Below are 25,130 nucleotides of genomic sequence, written 5' to 3'. Positions count from 1 at the left end.
GGGAGCGACAGAGGTTCTTGGATTTCTTAAGGTCATCGTTGAACCAGGGGGCGTTCTTGCTTCCTTGATTGATTTGATGTTTTTTCAAGGGTGCTAGTTTGTCGGCGGTTTGGGTTAACCATTGCGTGAGGTTTGTGGCGGCTTGGTTAGGGTTCGTTGAATAGGCAGGAGGTTTTTGTGGAAGCAATGTGGAGATCTGGTCGATGGTGATTTTGTTCCAATTTCTTCGCAGAGTTGGTTGAGGGTGGTTGTGGATCGTGGTCTTATTGTAAATGAAGTGGATGCAACTGTGGTCCGTCCAGTGGAGGGGTGTGGTGTGAGTGAAGGAGATATGCTTGCTGGAGGTGAAGATAGGGTCGAGTGTGTGTCCTGCGTAGTGTGTGGGGGTGTTAAGAAGTTGTTTGAGTCCGAGATTGGCGAGATTGTCCAGAAGGGTGGTAGTGTTACTGTCGTTGCTCTTTTCCAGATGGAAATTGAGGTCTCCCAGTAGAATGTATTCTTTCGAGGGGAGGGCGTGAGGGGTGATGAAGTCAGTGATGTCTTCGCTGAATTTTGTATGGGGTCCTGGTGGCCTGTAGAGGAGGGTGCCTCTGAGTGTGGTCTTGGGGTCAGTGTGGATCTGGAAGTGAAGGTGTTCGGCGATAGCGAGGTTGTCTTCTGAGCTGGTTGAGACGCGGATGGTGTTCTTGTGGACGATGGCGATGCCTCCTCCTGTTTGGTTGGTGCGGTCCTCACGGATGATCTTGTAGCCGTCCAGGATGGCTATGGTGATGTTTGGAGCTGATGAGGCATTCATCCAGGTTTCTGTTAGGAAGGCGATGTCCGGAGAAATGGTGTCGAGTAGATTCCAAAGGTCGATGGCGTGTTTGTGAACCGAGCGGGTGTTGAGAAGGATGCATTTAAGGTGGTTGGTGTCGGATCTCTGTTTGGTGTTTGTGGATTTGGTGTGGGTCTTGATGCAGGTGAATTTGCAGGAGTGGCAGGTGAAGGGTCCATGGGTGTGTCCTGGTGCTGCTTGGGCGCAGTTAGGGCATCGGCCGGGGTTAAGTGCTGAGAGGGTGGAGGCGTCGTAAGTGATGCGGGAGGCGATGGGTTTGCGAGGGCCAGGGGGTATGGCGCTGGGCGCTGTCCAGGCGCGGACGGGCATAGACGGTTTACCTTTGGCGCACCTTCGGCGCGCATGGGGCGTGACAGCTGCGCGTGAACGCTGCACGCGGGAGCATCTGTCATATATGGATGGTGGAGGGGGAGGGGCGAGGGAGGGGCAGCTGGGAGGCGGTAGCGGGGGGAGGGACGTGCTGGAGGCAACACAAAATGGCAGCAATCAAAACAACGCTACGAGATTGGGGTCACGAAGTAAAAAATGCTATGGGCACAATTAAGGCACAATAATAATACCAGGGGGCAGGCACAGGCGCAGATAGAATGCAGAGCGATGCGAGCAGAGGCAAAGAGAAGCGCTGTGAGGTGAGCAGACACACGTCACAACGAAGCGCTACAAAATCGGACCGAGCCCTAGTTAAATGTAGCACAAAGCAAATGCACAACGAAGCGCTACAAAAACGGATCAAGGCGCTAGTAGAATGAATCAAGTACAAAGCAAAGCACACAGTATTAGCAGCAGTGGGGAGTACGATACCAGGAGCCAAGGGGGGAGCGACCGCTTCAGCTGGGGCAAGGCTGGTCACAGTAAGAGGCCGGACGGGACGTTCCTGATATCAGTGGGAGGGAGGGGCAGCTGGGAGACGGTAGCGGGGGGGGAGGGACGTGCTGGAGGCAACACAAAATGGCAGCAATCAAAACAACGCTACGAGATTGGGGGCACGAAGTAAAAAATGCTATGGGCACAATCAAGGCACAATAATAACACCAGGGGGCACAGGCGCAGATAGAATGCAGAGCGATGCGAGCAGAGGCAAAGAGAAGCGCTGTGAGGTGAGCAGGCACACGTCACAACGAACCGCTACAAAATCGGACCAAGCGCTAGTTAAATGTAGCACAAAGCAAATGCACAACGAAGCGCTACAAAAACGGATCAAGGTGCTAGTAGAATGAATCAAGTACAAAGCAAAGCACACAATATTAGCAGCAGTGGGGAGTACGATACCAGGAGCCAAGGGGGGAGCGACCGCTTCAGCTGGAGCAAGGCTGGTCACAGTAAGAGGCCGGACGGGACGTTCCTGATATCAGTGGGAGGGAGGGGCAGCTGGGAGGCGGTAGCGGGCGGGGAGGGACGTGCTGGAGGCAACACAAAATGGCAGCAATCAAAACAATGCTACGAGATTGGGGGCACGAAGTAAAAAATGCTATGGGCACAATCAAGGCACAATAATAACACCAGGGGGCACAGGCGCAGATAGAATGCAGAGCGATGCGAGCAGAGGCAAAGAGAAGCGCTGTGAGGTGAGCAGGCACACGTCACAACGAACCGCTACAAAATCGGACCAAGCGCTAGTTAAATGTAGCACAAAGCAAATGCACAACGAAGCGCTACAAAAACGGATCAAGGTGCTAGTAGAATGAATCAAGTACAAAGCAAAGCACACAGTATTAGCAGCAGTGGGGAGTACGATACCAGGAGCCAAGGGGGGAGCGACCGCTTCAGCTGGAGCAAGGCTGGTCACAGTAAGAGGCCGGACGGGACGTTCCTGATATCAGTGGGAGGGAGGGGCAGCTGGGAGGCGGTAGCGGGCGGGGAGGGACGTGCTGGAGGCAACACAAAATGGCAGCAATCAAAACAATGCTACGAGATTGGGGGCACAAAGTAAAATGATACCAAGCCTGTGAATCCGGAGAAGGGAATTTCCAGCCGAAGATCACTTTCTAATCTAATCTAATCTAGTCTAATTTATGTCTTCAAAAAAGTTCATGACTCAGGACCCCGTGTCGCTGGAGCCAATGTGAAGCCGCTGCTGGAGAGGAACACCTCTGCCTCAATTCAACAAACTCATTTCTGAAAATTCTGGACTAAGGGTTTCCAAATAACTTTTCATTTGATCTCAAATGAAGATGTTATCACCGGTCATGAGTGAAGCTAGCAGAGCAGTTACCTGAGGGCAAGGCTTGTGTTTTCATAGACTCCTTTCCATGCAAGCCCCCAACTTTAAATGATTCCTCTAGTGCCAAGAAAGCAGTAGAGACAAGGCCTACCCTTTCATCTATCACTAAAATGAGGGATGAGGGGTCTCTCCAATTATGCTCCCATGAAGTCGCCGTGCATATGTGCGCCCCACTGATTCACCCAGTTAAAAAAACTACCCAACTCCCTGCTGTGATGTACACATTGTTCATATGGCCCCATACATGCAATTACCATTACACCTGTGATCGATTACAACTCTTAGGCCTTGACTATGAATACTTGCAGATTTTGGTGCAAGGATACTTATCCAGTATCCAACAACAAGAAGAGAGGTAGGGAAGATAAGGAAACACTCTTAATCCCCAGTTATATTCATATCAACAAGAGTGTCCAGAAAGTACCGTTATCGTACAATTGGAGCAGTATATGACCCCTTTTTGGTTAGTGAAGAAAGCCCTCACTCACCACCCTGGTTGGTGACATGCTTCCTCATAGGGCCCCACTGAAGAGGCCGGGTGCCTTTTCAGTGTGCTTCGACGATCTACTGCGGAGCGGGTTTTGTGAGATAGGCATGACGTGAGTGATAACTATTAGGGAGTGTGTAGGAGAGTAGGGTCTGCAATCCTATGATCACCCCAGATTTTTGCTTTTTGCTTCACTGGTTTATGACTTTCCCTGGCTGTGGGCCTGCTAATCAGACCCACAGCCTAGCTGTTCTCTCTCTAAATTGACACACATGTACCTTAAGTGCATTTACCAATTGGTACTGGGCCACCTTATCAGTCCCTGTACAGCATACCTTAGGTATCCAGGGCATACGTGTACCCAGGGCCTACCAGGGGCTGCAGCATGTATTATGCCATCCCTGGCTGGCCATCCAAATCTGACACAACTGGCTGCATGACAGCTGGGGCAAGGTGGTGTAATCATCCCTTGCTTTAGATATGGTATTCCTATATCTAACCCTAAAATGGACACATGTATTCCTATCAGTAACTCCTATGGCAGGCCTTATCAATCCTGAAGGCAGAGTGCTTGGAATTATGTGAGATGGTGCTCTGGTATGAGCTGAGCCCGTGTGCAGCTTGCGGAACCAAGTCCTAATAGCTGTTCCATGATAACGCGTACCATATACTCTTAAGTGCCTTATAATCCTCGCGGTTATTTGCCAACTTTGGTATCGCTTTATCAAAACATGTCGAGTAAGGTGTCATACGAATTGGAATACTAACCCCTCGCCAATTCTGGCGACGGTGTTAGCATTCCACCCTTCTAGAGGGACACGACATGTATGTAACTGTGAACCCCGGTTAAAGCTAACTCGAGCCTCAGCATCACAAAATGGATGCTGCCACCACAGACACAAGTCTGACCTCTTGCTGCTGGGAGTCCTTCCAGCAAGGAGAGCTCGGACAAAGGGTTTCCTGTCAGGGGCGGCGCTAGCACCATCCCAGACAGGGTTTTGTGTATCCCAGGTAGGCAGGGCTGAGAGGAAGGTGACTGCAAGTGGCATCCCGGTGCTCACTGTGCATATGCCGGCTTAAACCAGTTCCAGGGGCACACCAGCCCCTGAGCTGGGGAAAGTCCGGACAAGGGAGAGGGGTGTAACCACCCCCCTCCTGGTCCCACCCATGGGCAGGACCTAGTCGCGTGCCAGCCCCTTTTCTTAGAATAAAGGTAGGACCAGGCCCCCATCCCAAATTAGATAATTCTGAATTTTAAACTACTTTCCACGAAAGGAACTCTTGATACCTTCTGAAGACTCTCTCTTGTGGCTAAGGAGTAGCCACCCTGCACCAGCAGGCACCATCTAAGCGCTTGCGGTTTGCTGCACGTCCATCCTCCAGATCAAGACTGACCAGCTCGACGAGACCCGGATTCCCTGGCATCTCTGACCTCTACCTGCATCATCAGCCCAGCTGAGATTCGTGGGTGTGACGAGACCTGAGGGACCGGCCATCTTCAAGACCAGCACAACGCTTAACCAGCACGACCGCCGAGGGATCCTCGAGTGAGTGCTTTGGGGTTTGAGAAGCCCTAACCCTGAGCAGCTCCAGCACCGAAGTCCAGTCCTCCAGCATCCACGAGATCTGCGTGGGGCCCTTCTGCTCTTTGCTGCTCACCGCGTTGTCCGGTCACTTGCCCGTTGGCTAGTGGCCCTCCTGACAACGCACCACGACGATTTCACTGCTGGTCTGGTTGCTCCAGACTGGCCCTTGCTCCCTTCCAAAAGAGGAGCACCCCGGACCCTCCTGGTCCACTCCAGACGCCATCTTGACTCCACTGCATGGGCTTGCCTTTGCCAAGGCTTGTTGCTCCAATCCTGGTTCCAGCATCGCCGACAGCAGACACCTTCGTCGGACAGCTCGCACCTCCAGCCTGGTCGTCGACAACGCCTCCTGGTCCGAGGGACAGCAGAGTCCAGCGTCGCCCACTCACCTGGTCGAGGTGACTTCATCCGGTGCCATCCTGGTGCCCACACAATCACTGGCTAGTGATTAAGAACTGAGTCCCCTCTGCTTTCAGGTCATCTTCATCACCGATCCAGGCTTGGATCACACCGAACATCTTCACTGGTCGCCTGCCAGCAACTTCTTCTTTCAGGCTCCATATACTACAACGAGGATTCCCGATGTCTTTTGAACCCTATGCAGCCGCGGCCCCTGGGCTAGGTAATCTGAGCATTTCGGTGCTCCAACGTAGGTACACTATCTAAGTGTCCAGATCCTTTTTTGTTTTTAGTCTACCTAGTCGGATTCGTCCGGAAACAGTGACTTTAGAAATACTAGCCTCCATAGACTTTGTCCCGCATCCCGCGTGAGAGTGCACACTCTGCACCCGATCTCCCTAGGCCTCCTGCTTCTAACCTTAGGGTTTAGTAGTGTAGTCCTAGCGATCCTGAAGCCTCTGGATCTTGTTACTTACCTGCTAGTATTTCGCATTCCACTTTTAGTGTATATGGTTTTTCGTGCCCCTCGGGTATTTGTGTAAATTGTGTATTTTCTTAAGAGTTTTGTATTGTGCTTATCTCCCTGACTCATAAAGAGTTCAGGGTAGACTTGTTATAAATAAATATCCTTTATTTTCATAACAACTTGTGTGGTGTCCTTTCACTTGGTGTTCAAGGGGTATATGTGATGGTAGAACAGCTGGCTTAACACGCCCTCTAGAGTTTAGCCTAAAGACTGCTCTTGCCCATGCTACTAGGATAGGTGGTCTATAAGGTTGACTTACAACCAATCATCAATAAGGGTTGTTTGGTATGATACACAGTGATCACTAGACACTGAAGACAAATTTTTATACCTTCACTGTAGATCTGGCGTCGAAGCACACTGAAGAGGCACTCGGCCTCTTCAGTGGGGCCCTATGATGAAGCATGTCACCAACCAGGGTGGTGAGTGAGGGCTTTCTTCATTAACCCAAAAGGGGTCATATACTGCTCCGATTATTCTTATCCAGTATGCCCACACCAAAATCTGGCCAATACAAGTGTTGCCTCTGTCCCCAGACTCAGAATGGTCGAGTCTGGAGTTTGCAGACCTAGGAATGCAGTGTTCAGAATTTGCAGATTCAGTGAATCTGGGCCTGGAGTCATGGGGTCACTGATAATACTGAGCGGTGGAATTCAACCCGCAGTTACCACCCTGGGCGGAATACCGCCACTTGTGACCAGGGAGTACGAAGTGTCAAATATGTGGTATGATGCGCTATACGAAACACATTGTCAAATTCTAGTTGGGGGAGCATCGTATACCACAGGATCATCATTCAATGGAAGGGGTTAGCCATAAAATTACCCCACCCCATTTGAGCTTTATCCCTAAACACTCCGAGAATGCAAAGCAAGCAAACCTGACCCCACTCAGGAGGGCCCCCTTCAACCTTTCATCCATTGTTCAACCCTCTTACCCTTCTATCTATTCATCCATTTCTCTGTCCATCTCCTCCCCTTTCCATCCATCCATTATTTCATCCTATATGAAATAAGTGGAGAAGTGTGGCTCACTGGTTAGAGCAGGCAGACCCTGAAGCAGAGGTCAGACCCGGGACCAGGGTTCAATTCCCGACGCGGCAGGGTGTTGAGCTCAAATGTCCACGGACTCGATAATTCTCGCTTCGGTGCCTGACCTAATCATGGGTTCACACTCTGCAACTCTGGGCATTAAGCTTGCTTAATCTCCACAACGGCCCCCCGCGGCGGGATGCCTGGCTTTCACCTTGGGGATGCCCTGTAGGGGCTATCTCACAGGGAAAAACCAGGACGGGTTCCCAAGGCAAGCGCGGAGATACCCCTTCGGGGGTCGATTCTGGCGCTATATAAGAAATATAATAATAATAATAATAATATATCCATTCATCCATTTCTCCATCACTGCACATTTCCACCCATCCATCCTTACTCCCTCTCATATATCATTTCACTGCTCCCCATGTGCCCCTTCTTCGCCCTTCCACTCATCCACACTTTCACCTATCAATCCTTTCACTTTCATCCACCTTTTTACCCTTTCTCTCTATCCTTTCATTCGTTCACCCTTCTTTCCCCTTTCCATCCTGCCGTTCACCTCTTATTTCCTTTCACGGTTCCTTCCTCCTCCCTTTTATTCTTTCCTTTTTCCATCTACCTGTTTTTTGACTCATCCTTCTTTTTCCTGTCTTACCTTTCCCTCCCATGCACACTTGTTCTATTCTTGCAATCTGTGTTTTATCCTCTATTTTTGTTACTCTTTCGTTCCTCTTTCTCGCTTTCCTTTGTTCTGCATGCCACCCACAACCGCATATATTGTATTACACAAGTGTTATTTATTAGCGTTTTGTCTGAAGATGCTCACATATGTCTAATCAGTGTTTCATTGGGAGTGGGAGCCCCTCCGTCCCAGGGGCAGCCCCCGCTCATGCTTGGTGTGTTGACTTTTCCCCATAATTCACCGTACTTTCCAGAGCATGGCTGTTTGTTATTTTGTTTGGATGCCAAGTTATCTCTTTCTCTTTCGCTTTCTGCGCGGTACTTTCCTGACACCAGGGTATTAATAAGACTGCGACTCGCGCTGTCACACTCAATGCACCACTGGAAGCTAAGGCCCAGCAGCTCTCGATCCGGAAGTGATCCCTTGACCCCCGAGGACCACCGTCTACCTAGCCGAAGTGATGGTCTGCGCCCCTGCCTTGAAGAACGAGGTGAGTGGCAAGAGATCGAAGTGATAAACAATATGCAGGAAATGTGTGATCTTGGACGCAAGGGGGTGGCGGGCACCAGGGACTCTCTATCTCTCTCTCTCTCTCTCTCTCTCTCTCCATCATGCTCTCTCTCTCTCTCTTACAACCCATGAGTTGCACGCTATATGTTGTTCTCTACAGTTAATATTCGAGTCCACTGAAATACTGCAAATCATGTAACCAGTGAGCTGCAGATTACACATAGTCCTTTAATATATACAGTACAGCTTGTTATTTTTCTGTGTTCTTCTAGTTCGCCCTTTACATCTGTTTTCTATTTTATTTTTGCTGTTATGTCTCTTGTGATTTTCCTGGCTAGGCAGCACCTGCACTGTCTCTTCGAGACATGTTGTGTACAATTAGTGCGCTACAGCCCATCCATGGGCTTACCATTTGTTCACTTGAATGCCACTCACGCCTTTGTGTTTAACTTCCCCATATGCCCCCTCCCCAGGAGCATGGACCAAGTACTTGTGTCCATCCACTGCTCCTGTTTTTGGAGCTACTTTTTTATTTGGATTTAAGCATTCCATATGAGTGCTCATGTTTTCACTTGCTCCGTCCCCTTCCACCTGCCCCCTCTGTACACTCTCACCCACACACTTCCCTGTTGTTTGAACCAGGTTTTTCGTCCCCACGTCCGTCCACGTCTCTGTCCTGGTCATTGTCTGTCCCCTTCCTGTCCCGTCACCGGATCTGGTGTCCGGTGACCTGGTCACTCTGCCTGAGGACCCACAGGATCCTAATGCCCTACTGTCAGTCGCCCACACTGTCGGATCCCAACCTCTCCGTCACGACATCTCCCCCCTTGTTGCAAACAAATGTTCGTGACACATTTATCATAGTCCTCATTCACAGTTATATTGATGAAGGTGCAAGAACGAGAGAGGGAGAGAGAGAGAGAGAGAGAGAGAGAGAGAGAGAGAGAGAGAGAGAGAGAGAGAGTACTTGTCACTCTACATCTCTTCAATGAGTCTCTGTTATTTACTGAATGTCCTTCGTGATCTAGTGTCTCCATCGCTTCCTTGTCCTCTATCTTCCTTCTTCCATGTGGCTGCAGTTGCCGCTGCCATTTCTTCTTCATCCGCCTTTAGCTCCTTGAAACGCTATCTTTTCCTTGTTCTTCGTTGTCGGTCGGAGACAGCCGTTATCATCGATCCTTTCACTTTCGTCACCACCAGTGAATCTTTGGAGAACCGGTTGTCTGAATATCGATATTGTTTCTTTCTGTCTCACCATCTTTGGTCCTGGCCGTGCGGTGTGTCTTGCCTTGATCTTCCTTGGTGGCGCCTGTCCGCTCTGCTCATTGTATGTCTTTGTCCTTTCCTTTTGCTGCTGTTTCTCCTGCGCCAAAGTCCTGTTGCGTTACTCTTTTTTACCCATTTTATTTCCTTTGTCTTTGTGTCTTTCCTTTTGTTTTCTTTTCTTCTATGTTCTCCTTTTCTCTTTCCTGTTTCTTTGGTGATCTTTGTCCCTCTTTTCTTTGTTATTTCTCTTTTCTGTCTTTTCTTCTTTCCTTTTTCTTGGTGGGTCTTGGTCCCTCTTTTCTTTGTTATTTCTCTTTTCTGTCCTCTATTTGGCCTTATCTCTGGCTTTTCCTTTATTTTTTACTTCTTTCTTATTTGTCCTTCCTTCTTTTCTTAATCGGCCTCTTCTGGGCTTTCCTAGTCTTTTTCTTCTTTATTTCCTTGTTTTCTTATATTTGCATCCTTTCTGCGACTTATTCTTATATTTACATCTTTCCTTTTGTTTTCTTTTCTTTCGTGTTCTCTTTTTCTCTTTCTTTTTCTTTGGTAGTCTTTGTCCCTTCTTTCCTCGTTATTTTACTTCTCTTTCTCCTCTCTTCTTTTCTTTGTTATTTCTTCTCCTGTCTTTTATTTAGCCTTCTCTGGCTTCTTCCATTCTCTTTTGCTCATTTCTTATGTATTTTCCTTGTTTCTCTTTGTCAATTTGTCTTTTTGTTTATGTCCTTTCTCTTTATTTCACTTATTTTCTTTGTTTTTCTCTTTTCTTATTGCACTGTCTTCTTTTTGTCTTATTGCTCTTTTTTCCACTCGTGCGCCTTTTTGCGCTTTGTTTATCCTTTATTCTTCATTTTTTTCTTGTGTTATTCTTCTTATTTGCCCTTTGCCTGTCTTTGAAGTGGCTGCTCTGCTGTTTCCTATGATCTTTTCTTGAGTCTCTGTTTCTTTTGGTATGCTATGTTGTGCTCCTTTTTCTTTATTCTTCATCTTTTTCTCTGGTGCCTAAATTGTGTTTGTACTTTATTTCTTCTCTTTTATCTTCTTTTGCCCCCTTGTTTTTCTTCTTTGTTATTTTTTTTGTGGGGATCTTTTGTCCCTTTCTACCTCTGTTTACTTTTATTTCTCTTTCTTTCCTTTAATTATCTCTTTTTCAATGTACTTTTCACTTATTTTCTTCTTCGCCTGTCCTTGAAATGGCAGCCCCGTTGTTTCTTATGGCCTATTTCTCCAATGTCCCATTTAAAATGGCCGCCGTTATCTCGCGAGATTTCGCGATCGAAATCTCGCTTTTCCTGACCTCATAATGGCCTCCTCACGCATTCTCCTCTTTGATTGGCTCAGCCGCCTGACTTAGTGATGGCCGCCGAGACTCCTAAGCTCTCGCGGGACCTCGCGCCTTGTTTCAAAGGCCCGCGCTTGTTCTTAGCGCTTACCGCGATCTGCTGCAGCTTTCTTCAGTCGCTGTCTGGTGGGCTCCCGGGTCGCTCTTCCCGTCTACCATGTTACTTGCGGCGCATCCAGGGTGGGCACCTGGTTTTTTCACGATGGTGCACGTGCGGGACACACGCCGATCCACGCGTCGATCCGTTTCTCCACCTTTCGTCGCCAGTTGTCATGTTCTTACAGTGCGCAGGGATGTACACCACACACAGGACGCAGGTTAGTTTAACATTTCTTTATTCACACATCGTGCAGCTGCTCGTCCCCACGTCCGTCCACGTCTCTGTCCTGGTCATTGTCTGTCCCCTTCCTGTCCCGTCACCGGATCTGGTGTCCGGTGACCTGGTCACTCTGCCTGAGGACCCACAGGGTCCTAATGCCCTACTGTCAGTCGCCCACACTGTCGGATCCCAACCTCTCCGTCACGACAGAACCCCAGGGAAAAGAGCATTGCATAACTTGTGTCTCCTCTTTCTTTCTCCCCTTCCCCGGAAATTGTGGCATGACAGTGGCGGGAAACACCAATTACATCGATGTAAATACATCGCGGTGCTGTCGCACCGCGATGTTTACATCGCATGGTCGATCACATCGGAGTCTTTTAGTGCGCATGCAACAACGGCGCGATGGCATTAACATCGCATGCAATTACAAGGCATGCGATGTTAAAATGCCATTACAACGCACGGAAAATGAAAGAAAGAAAGTGGCCTTTTGGCATAGTAAATTGTTTCCGTCTATATACATGATATGTGAGCGTGTGAGCGTTTCTGTCAACCCCTTTCCCTTTATTTTTGTTACTTTGTTAGCCCGGCTTTTTTTTCTGTTTCTCATTTATTTTGATTAGCTCGTGAGCTTTTTTGTGAGCGTTTTTTGGGGGGGTTTAACCATGTTGTTTACCTCGGGAGCTTATGCCATTACAACGCACGGAAAATGAAAGAAAGAAAGTGGCCACGAGATGATGGGGACTTGAAGAGGCAACTAAAGGTGAAGAAAGTGGCCTTTTCATACAAATAACACATATACACGGAAACGGCCTAACATGGATGGGTGAAACGGGATAACATATATACACTGAAACGATGGGTGGTGAATGGATGGCCAGAAGGATGACGATGATTTCATGAAAGCAGGAAACAGAGGGCACAAAACGATGAATTCATGAAAGGTGTGCAAGATTTAAGAAGAAACAAGCAGGAAACAGAGGGCAGAAAACGACGAATTCATGAAAGGTGTGCAAGATTTAACAAGAAACAGGTGCCAAGAAGCACGTGCCAATATTTAAGAAACGATGATTTCATGAAAGCAAAACGGGATAACATATAAGGACGACGAAGATTTCATGAAAGCAGGAAACAGAGGGCAGAAGGACGTGACAATAATTAAGAAACGATGATTTCATGAAAGCAAAACGGGATAACATATAAGGACGACGAAGATTTCATGAAAGCAGGAAACAGAGGGCAGAAGGACGTGACAATAATTAAGAAACGATGATTTCATGAAAGCAAAACGGGATAACATATAAGGACGACGAAGATTTCATGAAAGCAGGAAACAGAGGGCAGAAGGACGTGACAATAATTAAGAAACGATGATTTCATGAAAGCAAAACGGGATAACATATAAGGACGACGAAGATTTCATGAAAGCAGGAAACAGAGGGCAGAAGGACGTGACAATATTTAAGAAACGATGATTTCATGCAAGCAGGACGTGTGGTCTGACTGCTAGCTCACTTACAAGTTCAGCGCTATATTTACTTTTTATGTATTTACAGTGATATTAAAAGAAATGTTTGAATGGTGCAGATGTAAGTATTTATAAGAGACAGGTGAATATTAATTAAAATTAATGAGAAGTGTCGACATGAGATGTGTCGACAGCCTCGCAGATCTAAATATGTAAGAAGCAGGTGCCAAATCATATGTGTATGGGTGTATGGATGGATGCATGGATGGGTGGGTGAATGCATGGCGGATGGATGGATGCATGGGTGTATGCATGGAAGGGTGTATAGATGGATGCATGGATGGGTGGATGGATGGATGGATGGGTGGGTGAATGCATGGCGGATGGATGGATGGATGGATGGATGCATGGGTGTATGCATGGATGGGTGTATGGATGGATGCATGGATGGGTGTATGGATGGATGCATGGATGGGTGTATGGATGGATGGATGCATGGATGGCTGTATGGATGGATGCATGGATGGGTGGTCAAATCACAGTTTTCGGACTTTGCTAGCTATGCCCTTTTCCTACCGATTCCAAAACACAAATTTCGGACTTTCTTAGTGATACCCCTCTTCCCCAATCTCAAAACAAAAAGTTTGGACTTTGCTAGCAATTACCCTCTCCCACCAATATCAAAACACAAAGTTTAAACCTTGCTAACAATGTCCCTTTTCCACCAATATCAAAACAAAATACAACGTTTGGACTTTGCTAACAATGTCCCCCTCTCACCAATCTCAAAATAAAATATAGAGTTTTGATTTTGCTAACAATGTCCTTCTCTCAAAATAAAATACAACGTTTGGATTTAGCTATCAATGCCCCATTTCCCACCAGGCATCAGTGTTTGGTTCTTTCCTCCGGCTGCGTCGTACGTATGCTTCACCATATTACCAACCATCATCCATATGCCATTCACACACACACCAAACCTGCTCCCGACCACCCCCTCCCCCACACCCCGTTACAGCCAGAGCTGCCGATTTCAAACCTTGGTGACCAGGTTCGATTCTCAGCGTTGCTAAACATCCTGTGATTCTGGCCAGTTCCCTTAATCTGCCTGTACATAAATAAAATGAAGATGACCTTGTGTAAATGTAACTGGTGTTCATTAGAAGCGATCGCCTTCGGCTCATGTTTGCGCTATATTAAAAACCTGAAAAACATAAGCGACCACACCAGGCTCACATTACAAGCTTGGTGCTTTCCTTTCACAGATGAAGCAGACTTGGCTGTGATGATTTTTAGAAGTGTGGCCTCAAACATCGCGTTATCATGTCGTGCGATGTATGGATGCCGATGTGACACGCGATCTAATCACAGGCCCGCATTGGCGTTGCAACGACGTGCGGTGAAAAAACGGCCGGTGTGAATACCATTGCGGTGAAATTGCCGCGATGTGAAGTCGCGCGATGGCAGTGTTCGCGATGGATCGTCATACAACCGGGTAACTTTGAGGAGAAGATTAACCACTTGTGCTGATCTAACACTGCTTGCACCCATGACACCACTTGTCTCTGATATTGTTTGTTTTTGCACTTTTATATAGTGCCAACCTAAACTGAAGGAGCGCTTTAAATTAGCACCAGTCACCTGATCACAATCAGTTTTTATGCCCATGGAGGTTGGGCGATTTGGCCAGAACAACAAAATGTTTTCCAGCTCCATCCTCATGCCTGTGCACGCATTCTTTCACAGACTGGGTTATAACATAACATAACGTGTATTTGTAAAGCACACATTCACCCAAGGGTATCTTGTCACTGAATAACACATGTTTATTGTGCTCATTCTATTAACCTCAGAAGGATGAAAGGCTGAGTGGACCCGCAGGGATTTGAACCTGTGACCATGAGGTTGAACACAGGTCCCTACAGTGATTGCATTAGTCCACTAAGCCCCCAGACACATTATGCAAAGTCCAGAATATTTGGGGAGCATGTCACCGTAAGGTGCTCTGCTCTGGGTTGGTCAGTAGATTCATAGCGCAGCTGAGGGCAGTGCTTGAAATGGAAAAATAGAAGTGCAGGTACTCTGTACCAGAGTACCTACTTGTTTCTGAGAAGTGCCAGAAATCTCCAATTAAAAGTATTGTGTCTCGCTTGAGAAGTGCTGGTACTCTCTCTCTCAAAATAAAAAAGTGCCAGTAGCTGCCCATTTAAAGCACTGGCTACAGGTAAACAAAAAGGTGAAGTATGTAAATAGGATTATTTTGGATGAGCATAATTGCAAGCTTCTACTCAGCAGAACTGAAGTGTCTTTACCAATGTGCTTGTTGTCGTGTTACATACAATGCTTAAAGTCGATAAGGCCTCTTCAGCACTTTTGCGGCGCCAGAATGTCATCTTTTTGAGGTTCCAGTGGTGCAGTGTACCACGCCATATTTATAAGGCCACATAAAGGCACTTTAATTATAAATATGTGCCCCTTTCACGCAGAAAACTGCATGAAAGGGACTTTCCATGGGTGTTGCTGTGGTTGTTCCCACACAACACTCATGGAACCGGACACATACCCAGATTTACAAAACGCAGGCACCCTTGCACCTTGGTGCAAGGGTGCCTGCATTGGTGCACAACAGCCCATTGTGCACCAGCGCTGGGGAAAACGACAAGAAGGCGCGGTATCACATAGATACGGCGCATTCCTGCCCTTTTGTTTTGACGTAGGGCAGCGATGCAAGATAAATGAGGCTCGGCAATGTGTATGCTCTATGAGGCTTCAATCAGCGCGAGTTTCTGTTGCACGTAACTTACAACGCATTTGAGGTGAGTAAAATATGTATTCATGACAACAGAACCTACTCAATTGGGACACTCCTGATGTTTGAAGCTAAAAAGGGCTTCATTATAGCTGTCTCCCGCCTAAAATGCCAGATCTCAATTGGTAAACTATAATCCCCCGATTTTTCTTTTCAAAATCTCCCACTTTTTACGTTTTAAATGTTGGCTTGTATGAATCTGATAAAGGTGAATAAGATGGTTTTAAAGTACAGAAGCAAATGGACCGCGTCAGAGTGCTTTTTCCATGACGTTCAGCCATGCTAATCAGCTGCTGTGCTTCTATACAGCTGGCTAAAATACATTGACAAAGCCAATAGCTCTGGCATTGCCGAGACCTATCAGATTTGCCAATGCTTGTTTCTATTTTCTGTTGTACATTTCTAACTCTGCTCTCTGTGGGGCAGATTTACAAGCCCCTTGCGCCCCTTTTGCGTCATTTTTAACATGGAAAAAGTGACGCAAAAGTGGCTTGTAAATCTGCCCCTATGTCTCCTTTCATCGCACAACATTGTGTGTTTTTCGTGCTGTTCATGTTTATTCCCTCTTTGCCTCCGTTCTTGCCCCTTCCAAGGTCGGTCCACTTCCTTCCACTTCCCGCAGTTGTTTTCAATCCCTATGTTACATGTTCTGCAGCTGCTTGCACCTGTCGCGTGGCGCATCTCCGTGTCTGTTGTGTCTCCAGACCCAGGAAAGCACGCAGGACACGATAATGTTGTACAGGTATGCCTTTATTCTTGTTCCTTACAGCATATACAGATCACGACCTCATGCCTCGAGGTCCAGCACCAGAGTGTCCCTCTCCCCACCCCTTGAAAGGATGTGGTGTCCGGTGTCCCCTCGCCCCTGCGCTGCCCCAGGGTCCTAGTGCCCTTGTCCTGGACAGGACATCTCCCCCTTGTTGCAAAACAAACATTTTTTTTTTTTTGAGAGAGAGAGAAAGAGAGAGAGAGAGAGAAAGAGAGAGAGAGATAGAGAGAGAAAGAGAGAGAGAGAGAGATGTTGTTCGATGGCCCATAGGCCTCTTCGTTTACACCTCCTCAATTAGTCTCTTTGGTTCCATGTGTTTCCTTCTTGATCGCTGTTTTTTGATATCCGCTTGAGCTTCTTCCTTTTGTGTGTCTTTCTATAGTTCTTGCTTTGACCTTTCCGCTTCTCTTGCGTCTGCCTTGCTGACATGCGAAAAGTGCCCTGTGACGTGATACTGGCCAAACTGCCGCCTTTGCCATCCGTTCTTTTGCTTTTATCATCTTCAATTTGCCTCCGGGGATCTCGTTGCTCCATTTCCTCGCTTGTCCTTCTTTGACCATCGCGATGCCTCCTTTCTTTCTTTTCCATTTCGTCGCATGTCTTCCTTTCTTTTCCTGAGCCTTTGTTGCTGCGTTTGCTACCAGTTCTATTTCGTTGCCATCTGAATTTGGCTCTCTGCGCTGTCCCCGGTCAGCATGTGCTTGGTCGTCCTCGGCCGTCATAGCAAATCTGATCTCTTTCAATTCTTTGTGGTGCTCTTTGGTCCATGTGAAACATTTTCCTTTGTTTGTTAGCCCCTTCAGTGGGGTGCTTGTGACGGCATCATCTTCTTCCAGTCTTTCAGTTGCCATGAGACCCATCATTTGCGTTGTGACGTTGCTCAACAGGCACAGCGCTGTTTCTTCTGTGAACTTTCCTCGCTCCGTTTCTTTTGCGTCTGCTGTCGCTCTAGCCTCCGCTCTTGCTAGGGCCAGGATGTTTTCTAGTGATGTTGGCTCTTTTAGTATTTTTGCACGGAAGCTCGTGTCACGGCATCCTTCTATGATTCGCAATCTTATTGCTTGTGTGTTGTCGAATTTGTCAAATTCACAATGCGTTACAAGTTTCCTCAGTCTGGTCGCAAAGTCATCTGGTGTTTCGCCTATTTGTTGAGACGCAGTTGCGAAAGTGTATCTTTCAAGATCAATATTTCTTTGCTGGTCAAATTTCATTGTTAAACATTTCTTTAGTTTTTATAAGTAGTTGTTTCCTTTGTTGGTAGCGTCACTAGGAGGTCCCCAATGTCATCGCCTGCAGAATTTAGTAATAGACCCAGTTTCTTTGCCTCTGTCACTTCAGTCTCTTCCATGTATCTCTCCAGATGTCTGATCCAATTCTCCCACCTTATTCCTACTTGTGGCTCTGACAAGTTGAATGGTGGTGGTTTTCTGTATTGTGCACTTTGTCTTTCTGGCTTGGGGTCTGTCATTTCTTCTTTTTCTGTGCTCTTCTTGACACTCTTTCGTGTGCTCTTCCTGGTATTCTTTTGTTGTTTCCCGTGCTCTTTCTGGCACTCGTCTGTTTTCTGTGCTCTTCCTGGCACTCTTCTATTCTCTGTGCTCTTCCGGCACTCTTCTATTCTCTGTGCTCTTCCTGGCACTCTTTTGTTATTTCTTCCATTATCTTTTTCTTTTGTTGTTTCCCGTGCTCTTTCTGGCACTCTTCTGTTTTCCGTGCTCTTCTTGGCACTCTTCTATTCTCCGTGCTCTTCCGGCACTCTTCTATTCTCTGTGCTCTTCCTGGCACTCTTTTGTTATTTCTGCTATTGTCTTTTCTTTTGTCCTCCTTTCTTTTCCTGGTGCTTGACTCGGCACTCTTTCTTTTTTAGTCAGCACTTTGTCGTCTTTATTTTCTCTTATGTGTCTTTATTTTCCTTTCTTTCTTTTTACTTGTTGTCTTTTTTCTCTTATTCACTGTTTTTGTCTTTGCTTGTGCTTTATTAGCGCTCAATTCCATTAGTTCGATTCTCTTATTCGTCCTTGTCACCCTTTGTCTTTTCTTTATTTTCTTCTTTGTCTGTGCTTTGTTCTCTTGTATCTTCTTTATTTGCACCTGTTCGTTGTGCTGTCACCTTCTTTTCTGTTCTTTGTTCTATTGCTGCTTGTTCAACCCTTATTTTCTTAATTTGCCTCTTTTTGCCTTTGCATATGCTTGTTTGTGCCTTTTTCTTAATTTCCTTTCTTTTCTTTCTTTTGTCCTTTTATTTGCCCCTTTTCTTCTGGTGTTTCTCTTATGTACATGTATTTATGTATTTATGCCCACTTGTTGTCGTTATTTGTCCTTCTTTGTGCCTTTTCTCCTCTTTGATCGGCACTTTCTGATGTTTTTCGCCCTTTGCCTGACTTTAAGATGGCCGCCGCGCTGGTTCTCTGTTCCTATTGGCTTGTACAGCCTGATTCTAAGATGGCCGCCGTCTTCTCGCGGGACTTCGCGGCCAATCGCGATGCAGCCTGACCTCAAAATGGCCGCCGCGATTGTTCTTCGTCCCTATTGGCCCTCGCACCTGGCCCCAATATGGCCGCCGAGACTCTCGCGAGAGCTCGCGCTGGCTTTTCTTTTATTCCTTGAAACTCGCGCTCTTTGGCTGGCGCTTACCGGATTCGTTTCTTCTTCGTTCGCGGCGGTCGGGGTGGGCTCCCACGTCGCTGCTTTCTTCTGGATGGCGCTTCACTCTTCCCTCTTCCTTTTGACCACGACGCAATCCAGGGTGGGCTCCTGGTTTCAATCGCGATGTTCCGATGGGCACAGCATGCAGTCCGTCGAACCTTCGTCGCCAGATGTCGTGTCTCCAGACCCAGGAAAGCACGCAGGACACGATAATGTTGTACAGGTATGCCTTTATTCTTGTTCCTTACAGCATGTACAGATCACGACCTCATGCCTCGAGGTCCAGCACCAGAGTGTCCCTCTCCCCACCCCTTGACCGGATGTGGTGTCCGGTGTCCCCTCGCCCCTGCGCTGCCCCAGGGTCCTAGTGCCCTTGTCCTGGACAGGACAGTGTCCCCCTCTTCATCGGTCCCCTGTACCTGACCCAGCCCAGTGGGCTGCTCTGCCCGATCTCTCAGTTGTTCTCTCGGTTTTACTCGGTTGTGCCCCTTCACATCCTGCCCTGCCGTCCCCTTGGCCCAGGCCTTGCAGTCCCACACTCTTTCATCCGCACTGCATGACGTGTCTTAATGTACATGGTTAAAACAGGCATTGATAAAGCCGATAGCTCTGGCTTGCAAAATGTGTGATTTTCTTATTTTTTTCTCAAAGCATAAGCAGCAGGCATTAAAAGCTTAAAAGTAATAAAACGTGCTGCCGAATTCGGCCCGCCAGCCTTGATACGGAGTGAAGTTCGTTTCAGGGGGATGTACACACGACCACAAGCAAAATACAATCACAGTGAAGAGAGGCATTAACTGAAGTGTGCTGACCCTTGACCTATGCTGCGCGTTAGGGATTACACATGAACTATCAGTCGATGAAGGTGGCCGAGCAGAAGCCTCTCTAGGCATATACAAACATACATGGATTTTATTGTGAGTTTTTTTGTTTTTAAATAAGTGGCTGGCGAGAAAGCTAAAGCTGTTTCTCGGCCAGACCTAAGTCCTGTGCACAGCCATGGGCCAGCCTCCTCAATCCCCAAGTAAGTACGGTCTGTCATGGCTCAGTTTTGTGTAAATCAAGAACCACCACTGGGGTTGCCATCCATGCCACATTTTCAGGGAAGCCACGTGAAATAAATTAAAATGCAGTCAAGTAAGTTAAAGAAACATCCTCTTAATAGTGAGTGGTAATCGCCAGAACCTGGTAGGGATATGTCACTCGGGCAACCTATGTTTCCAGGCATTGTAGCCCTGTACATGGACAAAGACAGGCATATGGTCAGTGAGTGAGATGAAGGTAGCCTTCTCCCAGGAGCAGAGACATAACAAAGGGGGGGAATGCCATCTCCTGGAGCAGGGCAAGAGGCACACACTGCCTCAAAGACTATACCAGGAGCAGAGGAAGGGGAGAATCCCCCAGAAGGACAGGGACAGGAATCCCTTCCCTTCCCTGCCCTGAGGTACAGGAGAGGCCTACAGGCACTGCGCTACTCTACCCCCCACCTGTCAGACCCCCCAAGGCACAGAGACCTCACCATTTTCCCTGCAGAATATTGTTGAAGCCCTCCCAGATACACCCACGCCTGCTTGGTGGGGCTGTGGGTGGCTCCGCCCAGGTCCCCGCGGGTGTGGACAATGCCTTTCGGGCCTCTGCTCTGCTGGGGTGCGAGCTTTGTGTCTGTGCACCCCAGAATGTGTCTAGTGCCTCAGCCTGTGTCTGTAACTGCCAGACAGAGGGAGAGACACAGATGGAGGGGGGGGGAGGGCTCATGTAAGGGGGTATACACTAATGGAGAAGGCGACACAGGTTGTTGAGGCAGCTAGAAGAAAGTGAGATACACAAATCAAGTGGGTGACACAGAAGGGCATCTGGCACACAGGCGAAGCGGGAGATGAGTTGGGGAGACACAGGGCCCGATTCACAGAACTAACTTAAGACAAAATCCTAAACTTACTTTTTGTCTTAAGTTTGTCTTAAGACGGACTTAAGACAAAATCCTAACTTAAGTCTGTCTTAAGTCTGTCTTAAGACAAACTTAAGACAAAATCCTAACTTCTGTGAATACCAAAAGTAGTAAGTTTAGGATTTTGTCTTAAGTTAATTCTGTGAATCGGGCCCTAAGACACTGAAGAAGAGACAATTTAGGGGAGACACAGATGGAGGGGAGCAAATATGGTGACAGACCTGGCATGCAGTCCTGCCTCTGGTAACTTTCTGCTGCACTTCTGTTCTCCCCCCTCTCTCCCCCCCCTACCAGCATCAAGCCCGCTCCCACCGGTACCCTCTGCTTTTTGAGTGTGCAGTCTGCCTGCGTGCCTGAGAGGGGTGGAAGGGTTTCACTAGATGCAGGCCTTCAAGGTGGCCTTAGGGGGGGATGGAGAAGGGCTGACACTCAGTCCTTGTCTGCGCATGGAGGAAGCACCCAGTGCCGGGCGGCGTGGTTTTGAATCCATAGTGGTCATTTACTCATTCTTAAGGGAGAAGCAAACGGGTCGCCTGGCGAACAGGTGTCTGGGGAATCCACGTGTAGATGTCGAGAAGTAGGCAGTCTGATGTGCTAGGGTTATCCGTAAAAGTCGCTGTTTGTGGTCTGTTCATTACCGCCCTCGTCCACCCACGGGTGAAGCCAGGGCAGTCTGTCCTCACCTTGGACTTACGGCCACTGTAGACCCTGGGTATCATCTAGGGTTGGAGACTGGCTTCTGTACTGTGACCAAAGAGAAGGTTAGGGCAGATACATTGAGGTGGGCCGCCTACAGCTATCCGTTGGTTTCAGCTTGTGCAGGTCACCCTCTGCCCGTGTGTCCCTCCGCAGCCAAGCCTTCAGAGCCCAAGCCACCGTTCTGGTCCAGACTAGCTAGTGACGCTTGGCCATGGCACGCGTCTGTAGAGAGCAGTCGCAGGTGACCTGATGGGAGCAATGTTCAGGTTTCTCTGCCCTGGTAGGGCGGTTTGTTGCTTTCTTGCTCCAGAATCTGAAGGCAGCGGATGGAAAAGAAGCTAATGTCACCTCAGCGCTGCCCTGTTTCTGCCTTAGGTCCAAGTGGTAAACCAGTAGTAGACCAGAAGATGAGTTTTTGGCACAGCATTTTTGATGTATTGCATCTGTTTTGGTTCATGTGTTTGCTAATTTAGGAACTCCAATGTGATCCATCTGTGAACCTAACTATTGCCTAATAGTATAGGCTTGTATTTCTCCATTCTTTGGTTAATTGATTAAAATATTTAAGTTCTGGTAAATATAAACCCTCTGGGAGATTTGGAGCTAGAAACCGGTACCTGCAGTGGATGAGTAGGAGAGCAGCATTCTAAGAGGAGATGCAAAGAGGAGATGCAAAGATGGAGGGAGAGAAACAGATGGAGGAGAGACAAGTCTAGGGGAGCTGGCACTGATAAAGAAGAGATGTTGGAGATCTGTTGAGTGAGGCAGATGGAAGGGGAGAGTGTTAGATGGCTGTGCAATTACATTTCCACATACCGCAGCATTGCTAAATGTTGCTTTGTTATTATCTTTATTATACTTTGTTTCTTTAAAAACATTTATCTGAAGGGCTCTGATGCTTGGATGTGATTGTTCACTATGAAGAAAACTGGTAACCTCAAGACAATATGTGCAAATAATACAGGGCACACGTGAAATGCTGGCACTGTTCTTGGGATGGTGAGAGTCATTGAATGCTGGGGATGCATGGTCCATACTGCCAGTAGATGTTTGAGAGCCCTTAGGACGAAGCATGGGAAAACGGAAAGAGAGAACGCAGAAGGTAGACGCCATCTTAAGTCGACAGAGGGTTTAGGTGCAGCTACAGTCGGCTGGTCCATTTAGGCGTTCACTAATGATGGTTTCTTCTCTTCCACCAGGTGCACCTTGAGAAGAGATGTGTTCCTAAGCAAGCTCCCTGCTCTCTGCCAGACTTTAATGCCCACCTCTGTGGGATGACTGCTTCATCGCCGAGATGGCTCTTGTCCTGCTCGCTGCCCCCGCAACCCACCCTTGCCTGTGTCCCACCTGCAGCGGTACCTACCGTCCTCAGTCGCAACATCCAGAACATCATCAAAGACATCCTCAGCGATGCAAACATGAGGGGGCAGGACCTGGAGAAGCTGTATGGCAGCCGGGAGGTAGAGCCCAGAGGAACCGCCCCATAGGCGATTCCAAGAAGCTCCAAACATCGAAGCACCCGAGCTAACTGCAGCCAACTCCACAAAATCACAAGAATTTGCTTGGCCTATGGAGTTACTATCAATGTCACTGCTTCACCTTAGGTGTTCTTCAAGAGCTAAGGGCAATCATGGAGTTACACAGCTAAAGTATAGACTCGGCAAGATCAATAGTCAATCAATATCTGAACTACCTTCAGTTGATTCCACTGCTTGCTTTCTCTGAAGTATCGCTTTGATTCTTTTAGTTATGTTAACAGTGTGTAAATAAAGACAATTCCTTTTTGTATGTATCTAATGTTTACAGTGAAATATAAATAGAGTGGGTAATGAAAGACATGTATCCATACTGTCCAATTTTGCTGTGTTGAAAATAAAAACTTAAACACACCATTGCCTGTGTCTCTGCAAACGATGCAGGGCATGCTTTGAGATCAGCATGCGTAGAGGAGCAGATCCTTCCTTGATCATTCAGCCAATCAATGGTGCCAGTATTGATAGCTTTGTAGATGACCCAGTTAGTTTTGAAGATGGTGTTGGCCAGCAAAGAGACTACATGGAGGTCCATCAGGATGGGTGTGATGTGATCATATTTCTTCAGGCCCTTGAAGAAGCATGGAGGATGCCCTTAAGGGTGGCAAGTGTTGAGATCGAAAGGCATGGAACAGGGCATGACCACCATCCAGAATTAAAATTTTGAGTGCTTGAACTGCATTTCTAAGTCACTTTACTTTTTGGGATGAATAGTTTCACTTTCTTTAGTACTTATTATTATCCTGGCATATCTAAGGGTTAGAAAAAGTTCTGACTGAGACAAGAAAGGGAGGACTTCTTCTCATACGAATTCTGGTAAAAAAAAAAAGAACGGCCTGATTGGCTGACCCGAAAGTTATAGAGGGCTTGTAAAAACAAACATATTCCAGGACATATTTACAAGGCCCATGTGCCAACGGAGCATCACTTTTAACGCTCCAGTGGCACACAATACTGAGCCATATCTACAAGGCCACACAAAGCCACCCTGCATGGCTTTTCATGGACTCGTAAATATGGCCCTCTTTCACACATTACTCTGCATGAAAGGGGCATTCTATGGGTGTTGCTATTGGTGTTCCCACACAATGCCCATGGATTCTGATGCATTCCCAGATTTACAAGGTTTCGTAAATCTGGGAATGTGTCCGAGTCTAACACCTCTCCAAAGGAGGTGTTAAAGTGGCTCAACGAGGAAAAATACCTTTATTTCTCCTCATTTGTTGCTCTATGTGTGCTGCATTTTGAGGAAAACACCATCAATTAATGTTTTTGTGAAGGAAGGTGTGCATTCCTGCACAAAAATAATCATCCCTGCAATGCAGGCACCCTTGCACCATGGTCCCTGGGGGACACCACACTCGATCACCACTGGGTTAGACCTAAAGCCAGGAGTTGAGTTTGAGTGAGTCTAAAATATTTATAAAGCGCTCGTACACCTGGCGGTTTCATGGCGCTATGAAGTACTGAGTCCAGGAGGGCTAGAAGACAGGGGGAAGAAGGAAGAGACAATTAAGTAGAAAAGGGTTGTGAAAAAAGAAAAGTTTTTTGCGCCTTACGGAAGAGAGTGTATTGGGCGCAGGATCTGAGGTGAGCAGGGAGAGAGTTCCAAAAAGCAGGGTCTAGTGTAGAAAATTTCATGCCTCCCCACTTTTTGCGTTTAAAGCGAGGAACTATGAGCAGTTGTTGGGTGGATGAGCGCAGCTCCCTCACCGGGGCGTAGGGTTTGATTTCTGAGGAGATAAAGGCAGGGGCTGTGCCGATCCTGGCCTGATAGGTAATGCAGGCCAGCTTGAACTGGGCTTGTTCTCGGATTGGGAGCCAGTGTAGGACTTGAGGAGGGGAGTGACGTGATGGGATTTGGCCAAATTGAAGACCAGGCGAGCCGCCTGGTTTTGGACCAGCTGTAGCCGTCGCATGCTATAGTCGGGCATACCACAGTAAAGTGCACTGCCATAGTCCAGGCGAGAGGTTACCATCGCCAAGACTATGAGCTTAAGGGCGGAAAAAGAGAAAAAACTAGAGACTTTATGAATAGTGTGGAGTGAG

The 25,130-nt window shown here is 47.5% G+C and overlaps 1 long non-coding RNA gene across 1 annotated transcript; it reads left to right on the top strand.

Moving 5' to 3' along the window:
• The first annotated feature begins 8,119 nt into the window (after positions 1-8,119).
• LOC147663431 (uncharacterized) lies at positions 8,120-23,438 on the top strand. Its single transcript, XR_015305313.1, has 2 exons — positions 8,120-8,263; positions 22,749-23,438. It is a non-coding gene; the product is annotated as an uncharacterized LOC147663431 (long non-coding RNA).
• The last annotated feature ends 1,692 nt before the right edge of the window (positions 23,439-25,130 follow it).

Source organism: Lissotriton vulgaris, unplaced genomic scaffold (genome assembly GCF_964263255.1).
Source record: "Lissotriton vulgaris unplaced genomic scaffold, aLisVul1.2 SCAFFOLD_336, whole genome shotgun sequence".
Taxonomy (NCBI): domain Eukaryota; kingdom Metazoa; phylum Chordata; class Amphibia; order Caudata; family Salamandridae; genus Lissotriton; species Lissotriton vulgaris.
The sequence above is the reverse complement of the archived record's forward strand: the minus strand, read 5'-3'. Positions and strand labels throughout refer to the sequence as shown.